The sequence below is a fragment of the Hipposideros armiger genome, unplaced genomic scaffold, assembly GCF_001890085.2.
Source record: "Hipposideros armiger isolate ML-2016 unplaced genomic scaffold, ASM189008v1 scaffold_154, whole genome shotgun sequence".
In the NCBI taxonomy this organism is placed as follows: domain Eukaryota; kingdom Metazoa; phylum Chordata; class Mammalia; order Chiroptera; family Hipposideridae; genus Hipposideros; species Hipposideros armiger.
In genome coordinates, this window is record NW_017731504.1 from 983,688 (window position 1) to 988,639 (window position 4,952).

The 4,952-nt window shown below is 33.5% G+C and overlaps 1 protein-coding gene across 5 annotated transcripts in view; it reads left to right on the forward strand.

Annotated features, from left to right (window-relative positions):
* Window positions 1-4,952, forward strand: part of BBX (BBX high mobility group box domain containing) — a 260,233-nt gene that overhangs the window by 108,259 nt on the left and 147,022 nt on the right. For all 5 annotated transcript variants that reach the window (XM_019651181.1, XM_019651182.1, XM_019651184.1 and 2 more), the window contains one exon: window positions 1,632-1,705. The gene's annotated coding sequence lies outside the window, so the exon portion shown is untranslated. The remainder of the gene's footprint in view (window positions 1-1,631; window positions 1,706-4,952) is intronic.

Genomic DNA, 4,952 nt, shown 5'->3' on the forward strand with positions numbered 1-4,952 from the left:
CCTAGTAAGTTAAATCCAACACTCGCTGTTATCCTAAGGTTTTTAAAACCCACATTGGCCACAGCACAGCCAACCTCCTTCCTTTTCCTCCCCACTCCTCACAGGTGAGAAATTATTAAACACTAATCAAAACAAGGTATAGTTATGGTCCATTTTGGGGATACATGTCTGATTGTAGAAAAAAATAAAAGGGTACCTGAAGATCATTGACAGTTCATTTTTGATCCTAAAAGAGGTTCTATAGATAGGACTTACTAGCATATTTAATTTCCCAGACAGCATGTGCTCATTTCTTAAACTAAAAAGTAAACAAATCAACCAAAATAAGAATTAAACCCATACTGTCAAAATTAGTAGTGGAAACTTGTCTCCCAATTTTGGCATATAAATTATATATATAGAATTTTTAGTTTATCCCAATTTACTTACCTGACACGTTTTTTTACATCACAATTTTTACTCATTTATTTTACAATACTTATTTTAATGGTTCTTCTCTATTATGGCTTTTATGGATTTATGTGAAGAAAAAAACACAAATAAATATATGATAGTTTGTGATTTTCTTACAACAGCATTTTAAATAATATTTAGTTGCTTATTTTATGCTATAATAATTAAGAATAGACTTTTACACCATTATTTAGTCAGTTGTTGAAATTGTACAATCCTTAGTAAAAACATAGTCATTTAATTTGGAAGTATTCATATGTATCCTTTGTAGTTTACTTCAAAGATCTGGATTTATTCTTTCATCCATACATTTGTTTTAAAAAATACGGATGAATGAGGAGTATCTTGTGTGAAGCTACATGAGACCATTTAATATTTTATTCATTCTTTCCAGCTATTGTTTTCTTCGCTAGCACTGGGTGATAACTGAATCATCTAAGTCTAGATAGGATTACTTAAATGAATCATTACATGTTTTTGATATTTAATGTGTAAGAGCCAGTTCTTCCATATCATATGACATAGCGATTAGGAAAAAAACTTCAAGCCGGAAAATGACTGATAGTATTCATAAAGCTGGAAGCTAGTAGTGATATCGAATTTCTAGAGTGTGTTATAGCCTACTGATCATAAAGAAATATATTGTCAATATATTGTCATAATCTGCGGGGGCAGGGGGGGGGAAGGGGGGAAGGGCCGGAAATCGTCCCTCTTAGTTGAATGAGAATTCAGATTTCCTATATTTGCATCTCCACCATACCCCATGATTTTTTTTAAACTATCTTGCTTCACTCATTATGTTTAAAACATTTAAAAGATAAATGATAAGATATTAATATTTGAACCATAGCTTGTCTGGTTGGGCCAGTTATTTAAAATAACTTGAATTTCGTCAGGATGCCAATTAAGTCATGTTTTTCCAAGGGAATTTGCCTGTAATTCTACACCTAGTTTTAGCCAAAAAGCTGAGAAGTGGTCACCTGTAATTCTTTGTCTCTGTAACTTTACTCTCCCAATTCCCATTGAATAATTTTAGTGACTTTTTGTTAATTTCGACATAAACACTTTAGGCCACTTTCTCTAAATAGTGTTAACATAGACATTTTTAATAATTTGCCTGATTTTGATGGTTTTATTTTTGGGGGGATTTTAACTACTTTGCTGTGGGTCTTTCACAGAATCCTGCCGCATCACAGAAGCTGGAAATTCTGATGTTCCATTGAAATCACAATGGATGGTCTTGACTTGACCGGTAAGAACAGCACTGCAGGTGCATCTTACTTACCTGGAAGCAGGGAAGCAGTCAAGGGCTTGGTGCCATCAGAGCTGCTCTCAACTTTTTCCCATCTGATGGCGTCACCTTCCATATTGATCAGGGAAGTGTGATCATTGTGTATTTTTTTTCTTGACAATTTTATTATATTTTTTAAAGCGACACTTTCATCTCCATCAAGTAAGTTAAATTTTCCTTTAAAATCATGATTTTATAAAAATTAACTATTCCAAAATCTCTCATTTGTTTCTCCACAGTAATATACTGTTGGTGAAAAGTCAGTTTATTCAAGTCCTGAATAACTATAACTAAATAAATATTAAATTGGTCATTCTCCCAATGCTATTTATTTTTTTACTGCCTTTGGCTTTCATTGAAAAATGAATCAGCATCAGAGCACTTTGGAGGGTAGTATTTTTTTACCTATTAAAAATAATAGAGGCGTGTATAGCATTATCATGAGACTTTTGAATATTAAAACCACACAATGAAGAAAAAGTTGAGATTGTAAAATATATACATATGACAAATTATATCAAACTCTAAAACTTGTAGATACTACATCTGTCCTCTTGTACATAAGTTATTTTCAAAGTTATTTCTTTAGGAAATTTTTTTTAATGGTTTAAAATATGCCAATAATATCTCAAGATTAATTTTAGTAACGGTTACTTAAATGCAATTGAGTTTTTTCAAATCTGAGAATAAAATGTGTTTACTCTCCTGATGCCTGAACACTTTATTGTGAATTGGTGATTTATAAGACTGAGCAATTTGATGTAAAATTAAATGAACAAATATAGAAAATATGGTTTGGTTGCAATTTTCAGGACATGAACTTATTTAATTTTTTTGATTAATTGAAAATTAATCTGAAATCTTTTCTGTTAGCGTGTTTGTTAGCTTATTAAATCTGTCTGGAATACCTGTATCTATCTTGTTTTAGTGAGTATATGACTGAATGTTGCTTTTATGATGTGAGCATAAATATAAACCCCTGAACCATTCTTCTGAATGTCATTGTCTAGGATTATACACATAGTAAAAATGTATCTAATTAGCTTGAATGTGTCTTTGCTAGGATTTTTAACACCCAACAAAGTCTTAATGCCAATGAGAACATTGGGATTTAGCTATAATTTTTGCTCCTTTCTGTGGTATTTTTTTAAGGCAAAAGTAAGTTAGAAAAACACATTCTAGATTTAAGAATATCAGTTAGCATGCAATTGATTATGGTTTTATTGGATTAGCTGAGTACACTATAGAATATTTAAATATTGATACTGAAGTTTCAAATATATTCTCCATTGCTAATCCGACAGGGAGTTGAGCATAGTGAGGTTTAAAGAAAGATAGATTTGTGGCAATATTCTGAATTTGCTAAATTCGAATACATATATAAAAAATAAAGCAGGACAGTATCTGACCTGCTCAGAAAACTAAATGTTAATCAGCATTAGTCTGACAGACAGTCTTGACTTTTAACTAGCCATCTGGTAGGATCTATGATTTCTGAATGTTAAGCAGATTATTTCAATAAAATGTTTTTTATTGACTACCAGAAGAAATTGACAGATAATGTTCATCTTAAATGCAGCATTAACTGAAAAATAGAAAAGATGCTATACAAAACCAGGAATAATTTAGGAAACAAATCCTGGAAAGTATTTTGTTGCAATAGGATGCCAGGGCCCAATAAATCTAGGAGACATGCTGTATCAGTCAGCTTAGGCACATTTATATTTCATTATCCAAAGAGTCCTCAAATCTTAGTGGTTTCTAGCAGTAACAGTTTCTCACTCATGTTCATGTTCCTGATCAGTCTGTTGCCACTGTGTTCCAGGTCCTCTTCATTGCTGGACCAAAGCTGAGGGAGCAACCTCTCTGGGATGTACAAGTCTTGGGGCAGAAGGAGAAAGGAATGGTGGTGGAATGGTGGCTCTTTAAAACCACTGCTTGGAAGTGGCACATGTCACTACCTCTCTATTTCCTTGACCAAAGCATGTCACATGACCAACTCTCATATTGGGGTAGGAATGGCCTTGTAAAAGAGGTGGGGTAGGGAAAGGCTGATAGGAAGGCACAGTGTGTATTTTCACTAAATATCTGCATAATCCCACTTATAGCTCTTCCAGAGTACAGGTAGTATATTAAGCTTCCAAGAAGCCCTGTAGTAAATGTATCTGTTTAACATGTAAAATTATTTGACCATGAGTCCTTTTGTGGATCACGGTGAGCTATGATACCCTATCTGTGACAAGTTTTAAGGAATGAGGAATTGATACAATTTAAGAGTTTCTTTTTGTATTATCATTTTTTTCAATTACAATTGGCATTCAATATTGTATTAATTTCAGATGGACAGCATAGTCGTTAGACATTGTTTTAACTTGAAGTGATACCCCCACAAGTCACGTACCCACCTGACACCATACATAGTTTATTATAACATTACTGACCATATTCCCTATGCTGTTCTTTACATCTTAATGACTGTTTTGTAGCTGCCAGTTTGTACTTCTTAATCCCTTCACCCTTTTTACCCTGCTCCCAACCTCACTTGCATCTGGCAGCCATCAGTTTGTTCTCTAAGTCTGTTTCTGTTTTCTTTGCTCATTTATTTTGTTTTTTAGATTCCACGTACAAATGAAATCATATGGTATTTGTCTTTCTCTGTCTTATTTCACTTAGCATAATACCACAAATGGTAAGATTTCATTCTTTTTTATGGCTGAGGAATATTCCATTGCAAATATGTACCACATCTTATTTATCCAACTGCCTGTTGATCGACACTTCAGTTGCTTCCATGTCTTGGCTATTATAAATAATGCTGCAGTGAACATAGGGATACATATATCTTCTTGAGTTATGTTTTGGATTTCTTCAGATAGATACCTAGAAGTGGAATTGCTGGGTTATAAAGTAGTTCTATTTTTACTTTTTTGAGGAACCTCCATACTGTTTTCCATAGTGGCTGCACGGATTTGAAATCCCACCAACAGTGCACAAGGGTTCCTTTTTCTCCACAGCCTCGCAACACTTAATGTTTGGTAATTTATTGATGCTAGCCATTCTGACAGGTGTGAGGTGATATCTCATTGTGGTTTTGATTTGCATTTCTGTGATTAGTGATGTTGAACATATCTTTTCATGTGTCTATTGGCCATCTGTATGTCCTCTTTGGAGAAATGTCTAATCAGGACCTCTGCGCATTTTTAAATTG